Source organism: Rhipicephalus microplus, unplaced genomic scaffold, assembly GCF_043290135.1.
Source record: "Rhipicephalus microplus isolate Deutch F79 unplaced genomic scaffold, USDA_Rmic scaffold_391, whole genome shotgun sequence".
Classification (NCBI taxonomy): Eukaryota; Metazoa; Arthropoda; class Arachnida; order Ixodida; family Ixodidae; genus Rhipicephalus; species Rhipicephalus microplus.
In genome coordinates, this window is record NW_027464955.1 from 65,001 (window position 1) to 77,500 (window position 12,500).

The 12,500-nt window shown below is 61.0% G+C and overlaps 1 non-coding gene across 1 annotated transcript; it reads right to left on the minus strand.

The window, feature by feature from the left end:
* Nucleotides 1-942: 942 nt before the first annotated feature.
* On the minus strand, nucleotides 943-2,757 carry LOC142794254 (small subunit ribosomal RNA). The gene has a single exon (XR_012892194.1). It is a non-coding gene; the product is annotated as a small subunit ribosomal RNA (ribosomal RNA).
* Nucleotides 2,758-12,500: the final 9,743 nt, after the last annotated feature.

A 12,500-nucleotide genomic window follows, 5' to 3' on the forward strand; every position in this document is an offset into this window, starting at 1 on the left:
CCGTGCTTCCTCTTTCGGCAAGTCGTTGCGGCACCTTCCCAAAGCGCGCAGACCCGCTAATCGCGACGAGCGCGACGTGGCCGTGCCGCCTTTCCCTCGGCAGCAAGCAAAACGCCTGGCAACGTCGACGCTCCCCTAACCGCGATCTCGCACCGTGTTTCGTGTGGCGAATTCAAAAGCCGGCCGGCGCTGCTGCAACCATTACGGTCGGTACGCATACGCCGCGGAGGGCGGGACGGTCATCGGAGCGTGCGGTTCCTCCATCGAGTACTGCGCACCTCGGCCGTCGCATCGCCGTGCCATGACCGGCCGCGCGTCAACGCGAACCGGTGCCAGCGAGATCCCTCGCCTGCAAGAACCGACCGGCAGCCTCCGTCACCCGAGGACGCGGAGGCGCTTGCCGCGGACGGCGGGACGGTATGCACTGGTGCACAGCGGACCCGTCACATCGCCAGTTCCTTGACCGACCGCCGACGCTTGTGCCGTTCCTCTCGTACTTGGCAGTCGCCGCGCGATTGTCGGGTCTCGTTCTTGCACGCTCGAACGGTCGGGAGGGCACTCGGCTGGCGTTTCGGGAACGCGCAGCCTCGCCTTCTACCGACGTAACCACGACTCGCCGTTCGCGCTCCGCCGCTCCTGTTTACAGTACTAGGCGGTCCCGCAGCGGTCGGGTCGCGCATTTCGAGCGCTTCGAGCCACGGTGCAGTGGCGGGTCGAAAGCCGACCTATGAGTGCGTTGCGCCGTTTGTACCCGCGTCCGCCACCTGGCCGACCGTCCAAGGTCGCGGTGTTGGCGTCCGCTGGGCGCAACAATTTGTCACGGGGTGCCGCTCCACATTCAGGCAGCCCCGTGGGGAAAAGCCGACCCCGCGTCCAAACGGGGTCAGCGGCAGAAAGTGTCGGGCGCAGACGCAGCTGAGGCGCTCACCCTTCACAATCCGTTAATGATCCTTCCGCAGGTTCACCTACGGAAACCTTGTTACGACTTTTACTTCCTCTAAATGATCAAGTTTGGTCATCTTTCCAACAGACCGGCGCAACCGAAAGGCCGCGCCGGACATCGGTCCGAAGACCTCACTAAATCATTCAATCGGTAGTAGCGACGGGCGGTGTGTACAAAGGGCAGGGACGTAATCAACGCGAGCTTATGACTCGCGCTTACTGGGAATTCCTCGTTCAAGGGGAACAATTGCAAGCCCCTATCCCAATCACGAAAGAAGTTCCACGGGTTACCCAGTCTTTTCAGACAGGGATAAAGACACGCTGCTTCCTTCAGTGTAGCGCGCGTGCGGCCCCGGACATCTAAGGGCATCACAGACCTGTTATTGCTCTGTTTCGTGCGGCTAGGAGCCGCTTGTCCCTCTAAGAAGGTTGTAAGGTGCTGGGAACCCCGCACCTATTTAATAGGCTAGAGTCTCGTTCGTTATCGGAATTAACCAGACAAATCGCTCCACCAACTAAGAACGGCCATGCACCACCATCCACCGAATCAAGAAAGAGCTCTCAATCTGTCAATCCTCCCAGTGTCCGGGCCGGGTAAGTTTTCCCGTGTTGAGTCAAATTAAGCCGCAGGCTCCACTCCTGGTGGTGCCCTTCCGTCAATTCCTTTAAGTTTCAGCTTTGCAACCATACTTCCCCCGGAACCCAAATACTTTGGTTTCCCGGAAGCTGCCCGCCGAGTCATTTGAGTAACTCAGGCGGATCGCTGGTTGGCATCGTTTATGGTCAGAACTAGGGCGGTATCTGATCGCCTTCGAACCTCTGACTTTCGTTCTTGATCAATGAAAACATTCTTGGCAAATGCTTTCGCAGTAGTTCGTCTTGCGACGGTCCAAGAATTTCACCTCTAGCGCCGCAATACGAATGCCCCCGTCCGTCCCTCTTAATCATTACCTCGTATTCCAAAAATTAACAGAACAGAAACGAGGTCTTGTTCTATTATTCCATGCAAGTTTATTCAGGCGACTCGCCTGCGTTGAGCACTCTAATTTTTTCAAAGTAAAAGCACCGGCCATCTCGAGGCACACAATGAAGTGCACCAAGAAAGAACCGGCATGATGTTCAGTCCGAGCCGTCGCATCGGGTAGATGCACTACTCGTCTGGAACTGAGATCCAACTACGAGCTTTTTAACCGCAGCAGCTTTAGTATACGCTATTGGAGCTGGAATTACCGCGGCTGCTGGCACCAGACTTGCCCTCCAATTGATCCTCGTTAAAGGATTTAGAGTGTACTCATTTCAATTACGGGGCCTCAAAAGAGTCCCGTATTGTTATTTTTCGTCACTACCTCCCCGTGCCGGGAGTGGGTAATTTGCGCGCCTGCTGCCTTCCTTGGATGTGGTAGCCGTTTCTCAGGCTCCCTCTCCGGAATCGAACCCTGATTCTCCGTTACCCGTAACAACCATGGTAAGCAAGTAACCTACCATCGAAAGTTGATAAGGCAGACACTTGAAAGAAACGTCGCCGGCTCGTGGCCATGCGATCAGCACAAAGTTATCCAGAGTCACCACACAATACGGGCCGAAACCCGATCGATCTTGGTCTAATAAAAGCACCCGTTACCCAAAGGGCTCCAGGCTCACTGCATGTATTAGCTCTAGAATTGCCACAGTTATCCAAGTAGGAAGAAACGATCTAAGGAACCATAACTGATTTAATGAGCCATTCGCGGTTTCGCCTTATTTCGGCATGTACTTAGACATGCATGGCTTAATCTTTGAGACAAGCATATGATTACTGGCAGGATCAACCAGGTAATCGTTCGACTGCGCGTCCGTCCTCGCCCTCGGCGGGCCGGACGCAGTCTGTGTGCGGCGGAGGCCACCTTCAGGCGCCCCAACACGCTTATTTTGCACTCCGAGATGACGGCGTTCGAGCTCGCTACGGCACAACCTTCCCGAAAGACGAGTGGGAGCCGTGCGGCAAGAAGCACGTTCATGCTCGCTCTTTTTCGTTGCATCGACTCGGTCGCGCCGTGCGGGTTGCCCAAGCCCGCTGCACTGTCGGTGGACCGGCCGGAACTAGCAACGGAGCCGAGACTGCAAAGCCGCCAGACGACGGGTCACGCCCGCGTCTTCGGCGCTTTCGCATCTGAATCGCCCGAGGACGACACGGAACACACCTCGATATCGTGGTAAAACGGCACCGTCCGACAACCAGCCCCTAACGCATCAAGCGGATGAGGCTGCAGACGACTGCCGTGGATTCCCCTGGAGCAGACCCGAGGACACGCTTGACGAGGCCGAAGCCCGCCGCATATCAGACACCCGGTCGCTTTCGCGTACGCCGCTCACGAGAACCCCCACATAATAGCAGCGATAAGTACCCAGACCTCCTTGGGCCCTAATACGAGCGTACTCGAGAAAATTTCACCGCGGGTGTGCCCCGAAACGTGTGGCATGTTGAGCGTGCCACAAGTCTACGTCGCTCTCAAACCCGCCGAGGTCGTAGAATTTGCGACCCTACTCACGAAATTCCCACCGAGGATACGGCCGCAAACGTACCGCACCTTGGGTAGGCCACGAGTTTGTGCAACACTACGCTGACGGCACAGCACCGAGGTCGTGCGCGCACGCACGGGAAAATTCCGCCGCGGTTTCTGCCGAAAACGTGAGGCACCACGACTCTCCGCAAGTTCGCGTCGACTGCGAAAGACCGAAGTCGTGAACGACGTGTCCGCTACTCGCCGCCGACACGCTGGACACCAAACGTACAACGACTCGACGGCGTCGTAGAGGCCCACGACGCGGTTTTCCTTAACGACGTCTCGGCGTGGCACCGACAGGTTAGAACGGCCGACCAACGTTCCCTGTCCGCCGTTCGGCTCAGTCGAAGGGCTCGGCGACTTCGGCAACGCTGCGAAGCCGCACGGTGACGCACGCCATGTCCCCATTTTTTTTTTTCTTTCTGCGTCTGCCGGGGTGCCCCTATAATAGCAGCGATAAGCACCCAGACCGCCGTGGGTCGCTCGCCCCGGCTGACGTGGTTTTTCGTACTCCTGCGGCGGTCGCCGTCAAGCACGTCCAAATACGCTACTTTCGTGGGCGCATTCACGCTCTTTCGCTTCGCCGGAGTGCCAGCACTCACTCTGCCAAAAACGGCGAACATCCGAGCGGCGGTTCCCACTTTTGCGTCGGCGTCGCAAACCCCGCCCCGGCAGACGAGGTTTGCCGTACTCGTGCGACGGTGGCCGGCGGGCACGTCGAAAGACGCCGATATCGTGCGCGAATTGGCGCACCTTGGCTTCACCGGAGTGCCGCCACTGACTCCTCCAAAAACGGCGAAGATCCGAGCGGCGCTTCCCACTTTCGCATCGGCGTCCCGAACTCCGCCCCGGCTGACGCGGTTTACCGTACTCGTGCGACGGTCGCCGGCGAGCACGTGGAAAGACGCCGATATCGTGCCCGAATCGGCTCCGTTCGGCTTCGCCGGAGTGCCAGCACTGGCTCGGCGAAAGACGACGAACATCCGAGCGACGGTTCTCACTATTGCGTACGCGTCGCAAACCCCGCCCCGGCAGACGCACTTTGCCGTACTCGTGCGACGGTCGCCGGCGAGCACGTAGAAAGACGCCGATATCGTGCCGGAATCGGCCCCGTTTGGCTTCGCCGGAGTGCCAGCACTCACTCGGCCACAAACGGCGAACATCCGAGCGGCGGTTCCCACTTAGCCGTCGGCGTCCCGAACTCCGCCCCGGCAGACGCGGTTGCCGAGCTCGTGCGACTAGCGACCGCGAAGCCGTCTCGCGACGCCGCTTTCGTGCGCGGCTCCCACTGCGACCTGGGTCACCCGAGGTCGACGAGCAAAAAAGAATGTCGAAAAAAATTTTTTTTTTTTTTTGCGTCTGCCGGGGTGCCCCTATAATAGCAGCGATAAGCACCCAGACCGCCATGGGTCGCTCGCCCCGGCTGACGTGGTTTTTCGTTTTCCTGCGGTGGTCGTCGTCAAGCACGTCCAAACACGCCACTTTCGTGGGCGCATTCGCGCTCTTTCGCTTCGCCGGAGTGCCAGCACTCACTCTGCCAAAAACGGCGAACATCCGAGCGGCGGTTCCCACTTTTGCGTCGGCGTCGCAAACCCCGCCCCGGCAGACGAGGTTTGCCGTACTCGTGCGACGGTGGCCGGCGGGCACGTCGAAAGACGCCGATATCGTGCGCGAATTGGCGCACCTTGGCTTCACCGGAGTGCCGCCACTGACTCCTCCAAAAACGGCGAAGATCCGAGCGGCGCTTCCCACTTTCGCATCGGCGTCCCGAACTCCGCCCCGGCTGACGCGGTTTACCGTACTCGTGCGACGGTCGCCGGCGAGCACGTGGAAAGACGCCGATATCGTGCCCGAATCGGCTCCGTTCGGCTTCGCCGGATTGCCAGCACTGGCTCGGCGAAAGACGACGAACATCCGAGCGACGGTTCTCACTATTGCGTACGCGTCGCAAACCCCGCCCCGGCAGACGCACTTTGCCGTACTCGTGCGACGGTCGCCGGCGAGCACGTAGAAAGACGCCGATATCGTGCCGGAATCGGCCCCGTTTGGCTTCGCCGGAGTGCCAGCACTCACTCGGCCACAAACGGCGAACATCCGAGCGGCGGTTCCCACTTAGCCGTCGGCGTCCCGAACTCCGCCCCGGCAGACGCGGTTGCCGAGCTCGTGCGACTAGCGACCGCGAAGCCGTCTCGCGACGCCGCTTTCGTGCGCGGCTCCCACTGCGACCTGGGTCACCCGAGGTCGACGAGCAAAAAAGAATGTCGAAAAAAATTTTTTTTTTTTTTTTTGCGTCTGCCGGGGTGCCCCTATAATAGCAGCGATAAGCACCCAGACCGCCATGGGTCGCTCGCCCCGGCTGACGTGGTTTTTCGTTTTCCTGCGGTGGTCGTCGTCAAGCACGTCCAAACACGCCACTTTCGTGGGCGCATTCGCGCTCTTTCGCTTCCCCGGAGTGCCAGCACTCACTCTGCCAAAAACGGCGAACATCCTAGTGGCGGTTCCCACTTTTGCGTCGGCGTCGCCAACCCCGCCCCGGCATACGCGGTTTGCCGTACTCGTGCGGCGGTGGCCGGCGGGCACGTCGAAAGACACCGATATCGTGCGCGAGTCGATGCTTCTTGGTCTCGCAGGAGGGCCGCCACTCACTCCTGCAAAAACGGCGAAGATCCGAGCGGCGCTTCCCACTTTTTCGTCGGCGTCGCAAACCTCGCCCCGGCAGACGCGCTTTGCCGTACTCGTGCGACGGTCGCCGGCGAGCACGTCGAAATACGCCGATATCGTGCCCGAATCGGCCCCGTTTCGCTTCGCCGGAGTGCCAGCACTCGCTCGGCCAAAGACGACGAACATCCGAGCGACGGTTCCCACTATTGCGTACGCGTCGCGAACCCCGCCCCGGCAGACGCGGTTTGCCGTACTCGTGCGGCGGTGGCCGGCGGGCACGTCGAAAGACGCCGATATCGTGCACGAATTGGCGCTCCTTGGCTTCACCGGAGTGCCAGCACTCACTCGGCCAAAAACGGCGAACATCCGAGCAGCGGTACCCACTTAGCCGTCGGCATCCCGAACTCCGCGCCGGCTGACGCGGTTGCCGAGCTCGTGCGACTAGCGACCGCGAACGCGTCTCGCGACGCCGCTTTCGTGCGCGGCTCCCATTGCGACCTGGGTTACCCGAGCTCGACCAGCAAAAAAGAAGGTCGAAAATTTTTTTTTTTTTCTGCGTCTGCCGGGGTGCCCCTATAATAGCAGCGATAAGCACCCAGACCGCCGTGTGTCGCTCGCCCCGGCTGACGTGGTTTTTCGTACTCCTGCAGCGGTCGCCGTCACGCACGTCCAAATACGCCACTTTCGTGGGCGCATTCGCGCTCTTTCGCGTCGCCGGAGTGCCAGCACTCACTCTGCCAAAAACGGCCAACATCCGAGCGGCGGTTCCCACTTTTGCGTCGGCGTCGTAAACCCCGCCCCGGCAGACGCGGTTTGCCCTACTCGTGCGACGGTCGCCGGCGAGCGCGTCGAAAGACGCCGATATCGTGCGCTAATTGGCGCTCCTTGGCTTCTCCGGAGTGCCGCCACTCACTCCTCCAAAAACGGCGAAGATCCGAGCGGCGTTCTCCACTTTCGCATCGGCGTCCCGAACTCCGCCCGGGCTGACGCGGTTTACCGTACTCGTGCGACGGTCGCCGGCGGGCACGTCGAAAGACGCCGATATCGTGCCGTAATCGGCCCCGTTTGGCTTCGCCCGTGTGCCAGCACTCACTCGGCCAAAAACGGCGAACATCCGAGCAGCGTTTCCCACTTTCGCATCGGCGTCCCGAAGCCCGCCCCGGCAGACGCGGTTTGCCCTACTCGAGCGACGGTCGCCGGCGATCACGTCGAAAGGCGCCGAATTCGTGCACGAATCGATGCTTCTTGGTCTCGCAGGAGGGCCGCCACTCACTCCTGCAAAAACGGCGAAGATCCGAGTTGCGCTTCCCACTTTTTCGTCGGCGTCCCGAACTACGCCCCGGCTGACGCGGTTTACCGTACTCGTGCGACGGTCGCCGGCGGGCACTTCAAAATACGCCGATTTCGTGGGCGCATTCACGCTGTTTCGCTTCCCCGGAGTGCCAACACTCACTCTGCCGAAAGCGGCGATCATCCGAGCGGCGGTTCCCACTTTTGCGTCGGCTTCGCAAACGGCGCCCCGGCAGACGCGCTCGTGCGACGTACTCGTGCGACGGTCGCCGGCGAGCACGTCGAAAGACGCCGATATCGTGCTCGAATCGACCCCGTTTCGCTTCGCCGGAGTGCTGCCAGTCACGGCGCAGAAAACGGCGAACAAGTGTTTTTTTTTTTTTTTTTTCCTAGAATTTGTGTTATAGAAGGCACATTTGATATCGGACGATAATTTTCAACTTTATCACGCGCACCGATTTTCGTGTAGAGGTTTGCAAGTTTATGGGAATTTCTCCACTTGGAATAATGCGATTTAGTAGTACTACGAGAACTTCATGGATGTACTCAAGGGTACGGGGCAAGTCAGTTACGTCAACACCTGCAGATTTTTTACACTTCAAACTGAAAATTGTTGGTTGTGAGTCCTCGTGTGATATTAAAGGCCGATTCGCTAACACATAGAACAAAGAAAGAAAGGAAGAAAAAACGCCCGCGCTCGCTCAAGAAACCTGGGTTCGCAACAAGTGGCAACAACAAGCAACCGAGCGAGTGCGCCAAAACCCGTGGCGGCCGAACAAACGCGAAGTCCCAACCGCGTCAGCCGGGGCGGCACGGGACAGGAAAAATCACTTCAGCCGGGGCGGCGGGGCACCGAATAAACCTCGTCACCTCGTCGCAGGATAAAAGAGGAAACAAAAAGTCTAAACAGCGTCTGCTGGAGCGAATGCGTAATAAAACAACAACAACAACAAAAAAAAAAACACCCGCGCTCAAGAAGTCTGCAATCACCACAAAAGGCGACTGTGACCGAGCAGCGTCAGCCGGGGCCGTGCGGAAACGGAAAAACCGCGACTACCGGGGCGTCGAGGCACCGAAAAATCCACTTCAGCCGCGGCGAAAAAAAAAACAAAAAGAAAGACGGAGGGGGGGGGGGAACCACGTCTGCCGGGGCGAAGGAAAAAAAAAAAACGCGTCTGCCGGGGCGAGCCCGGGTGCGGCACCACCGGGAAAACTGTGGCAAACAGACATGGCGATCGAGTGAGTGGGCCGCCAGCCAGGCTCAGCCAAAAAGTGCAAAGTCCGAACTGCGTCAGCCGGGGCGGCAAAAACCACGTCAGCCGGGGCGGCGCAAAAAACCGCGTCTGCCGGGGCGGCACGAAACCGCGTCAGCCGGGGCGGCGCGAAAACTGCGTCAGCCGGGGCGAAAGAAAAAAAAAAAAAAACGCGTCTGCCGGGGCGAGCCCGGGTGCGGCACCACCGGGAAAACTGTGGCAAACAGACATGGCGATCGAGTGAGTGGGCCGCCAGCCAGGCACAGCCGAAAAGTGCAAAGTCCGAACCGTGTCAGCCGGGGCGGCAAAAAACCGCGTCAGCCGGGGCGGCGCAAAAAACCGCGTCTGCCGGGGCGGCACGAAACCGCGTCAGCCGGGGCGGCGCGAAAACTGCGTCAGCCGGGGCGAGCCCGGGTGCGGCACCACCGGGAAAACTGTGGCAAACAGACATGGCGATCGAGTGAGTGGGCCGCCAGCCAGGCTCAGCCAAAAAGTGCCAAGTCCGAACTGCGTCAGCCGGGGCGGCAAAAAACCGCGTCAGCCGGGGCGGCGCAAAAAACCGCGTCTGCCGGGGCGGCGCGAAAACCGCGTCTGCCGGGGCGGCGCGAAAACTGCGTCAGCCGGGGCGAAAGAAAAAAAAAAACGCGTCTGCCGGGGCGAGCCCGGGTGCGGCACCACCGGGAAAACTGTGGCAAACAGACATGGCGATCGAGTGAGTGGGCCGCCAGCAAGGCTCAGCCAAAAAGTGCTAAGTCCGAACTGCGTCAGCTGGGGCGGCAAAAAACCGCGTCTGCCGGGGCGGCACGAAACCGCGTCAGCCGGGGCGGCGCGAAAACCGCGTCTGCCGGGGCGGCACGAAACCGCGTCAGCCGGGGCGGCGCGAAAACTGCGTCAGCCGGGGCGAGCCCGGGTGCGGCACCACCGGGAAAACTGTGGCAAACAGACATGGCGATCGAGTGAGTGGGCCGCCAGCCAGGCACAGCCGAAAAGTGCTAAGTCCGAACTGCGTCAGCCGGGGCGGCAAAAACCGCGTCAGCCGGGGCGGCGCGAAAACCGCGTCTGCCGGGGCGGCACGAAACCGCGTCAGCCGGGGCGGCGCGAAAACTGCGTCAGCCGGGGCGAGCCCGGGTGCGGCACCACCGGGAAAACTGTGGCTAACAGACATGGCGATCGAGTGAGTGGGCCACCAGCCAGGCTCAGCCAAAAAGTGCTAAGTCCGAACTGCGTCAGCCGGGGCGGCAAAAACCGCGTCAGCCGGGGCGGCGCAAAAAACCGCGTCTGCCGGGGCGGCACGAAACCGCGTCAGCCGGGGCGGCGCGAAAACTGCGTCAGCCGGGGCGAAAGAAAAAAAAAAAAACGCGTCTGCCGGGGCGAGCCCGGGTGCGGCACCACCGGGAAAACTGTGGCAAACAGACATGGCGATCGAGTGAGTGGGCCGCCAGCCAGGCACAGCCGAAAAGTGCCAAGTCCGAACTGCGTCAGCCGGGGCGGCAAAAAACCGCGTCAGCCGGGGCGGCGCAAAAAACCGCGTCTGCCGGGGCGGCACGAAACCGCGTCAGCCGGGGCGGCGCGAAAACTGCGTCAGCCGGGGCGAGCCCGGGTGCGGCACCACCGGGAAAACTGTGGCAAACAGACATGGCGATCGAGTGAGTGGGCCGCCAGCCAGGCTCAGCCAAAAAGTGCCAAGTCCGAACTGCGTCAGCCGGGGCGGCGCAAAAAACCGCGTCTGCCGGGGCGGCGCGAAAACCGCGTCTGCCGGGGCGGCGCGAAAACTGCGTCAGCCGGGGCGAAAGAAAAAAAAAACGCGTCTGCCGGGGCGAGCCCGGGTGCGGCACCACCGGGAAAACTGTGGCAAACAGACATGGCGATCGAGTGAGTGGGCCGCCAGCAAGGCTCAGCCAAAAAGTGCCAAGTCCGAACTGCGTCAGCCGGGGCGGCAAAAAACCGCGTCTGCCGGGGCGGCACGAAACCGCGTCAGCCGGGGCGGCACGAAACCGCGTCAGCCGGGGCGGCGCGAAAACTGCGTCAGCCGGGGCGAGCCCGGGTGCGGCACCACCGGGAAAACTGTGGCTAACAGACATGGCGATCGAGTGAGTGGGCCACCAGCCAGGCTCAGCCAAAAAGTGCTAAGTCCGAACTGCGTCAGCCGGGGCGGCAAAAACCGCGTCAGCCGGGGCGGCGCAAAAAACCGCGTCTGCCGGGGCGGCACGAAACCGCGTCAGCCGGGGCGGCGCGAAAACTGCGTCAGCCGGGGCGAAAGAAAAAAAAAAAAACGCGTCTGCCGGGGCGAGCCCGGGTGCGGCACCACCGGGAAAACTGTGGCAAACAGACATGGCGATCGAGTGAGTGGGCCGCCAGCCAGGCACAGCCGAAAAGTGCCAAGTCCGAACTGCGTCAGCCGGGGCGGCAAAAAACCGCGTCAGCCGGGGCGGCGCAAAAAACCGCGTCTGCCGGGGCGGCACGAAACCGCGTCAGCCGGGGCGGCGCGAAAACTGCGTCAGCCGGGGCGAGCCCGGGTGCGGCACCACCGGGAAAACTGTGGCAAACAGACATGGCGATCGAGTGAGTGGGCCGCCAGCCAGGCTCAGCCAAAAAGTGCCAAGTCCGAACTGCGTCAGCCGGGGCGGCGCAAAAAACCGCGTCTGCCGGGGCGGCGCGAAAACCGCGTCTGCCGGGGCGGCGCGAAAACTGCGTCAGCCGGGGCGAAAGAAAAAAAAAACGCGTCTGCCGGGGCGAGCCCGGGTGCGGCACCACCGGGAAAACTGTGGCAAACAGACATGGCGATCGAGTGAGTGGGCCGCCAGCAAGGCTCAGCCAAAAAGTGCCAAGTCCGAACTGCGTCAGCCGGGGCGGCAAAAAACCGCGTCTGCCGGGGCGGCACGAAACCGCGTCAGCCGGGGCGGCGCGAAAACCGCGTCTGCCGGGGCGGCACGAAACCGCGTCAGCCGGGGCGAGCCCGGGTGCGGCACCACCGGGAAAACTGTGGCAAACAGACATGGCGATCGAGTGAGTGGGCCGCCAGCCAGGCACAGCCGAAAAGTGCTAAGTCCGAACTGCGTCAGCCGGGGCGGCAAAAACCGCGTCAGCCGGGGCGGCGCAAAAACCGCGTCTGCCGGGGCGAATGCAAAAAAAACAAAGAAAAAAGCCCGCGCTTAATCAAAAGAAAACAAAGAAAAAAGCTTGCGCTTAATCAAAAGAAAACAAACAAAAAAAGTTCGCGCTTAAGCCTGGCGGTGGAACCACCGGGGCAAACAGACCTGGCGATCGAGTGAGTGGGCCGCCAGCCGGGGTGAGCCAAAAAGTGCAAAGTCGGAACCGCGTCAGCCGGGGCGGCGCGAAAACCGCGTCAGCCGGGGCGGCGCAAAAACTGCGTCAGCCGGGGCGGCACGGAAAAACGAAAACCGCGTCAGCCGGGGCGGCACGGAAAAACGAAAACCACGTCAGCCGGGGCGACATCAAAATGAGGAAAAAAAAAAAAAACTGCCTTAGGACACCTGCGTACACTTTCATGCGTTTGGGCATATCTCTCTGTAACACGCGCGCCCCTCGTTACGCGCGGCACTCTGTTTTCTCCGACACCCATATTTCGGCGGCATGTGGCACGCGCGCCCGTCCCTACGCACGGCACACCGCAGTGCTTTCTCGATATTTTTCTTTTCCTCCAACACCGTCATCTATAGGCTTTTAGTGACCTGTTGCTCGTGGCAAAAGTTCGCTAGCTCTGACACCTCTTGCATGCGCACCGTTTTTGCGCACGGTGCTATGCCGCAAAGCACGGCAGTCGCATGCGTTTCTCTCAGGCACCTCTTTT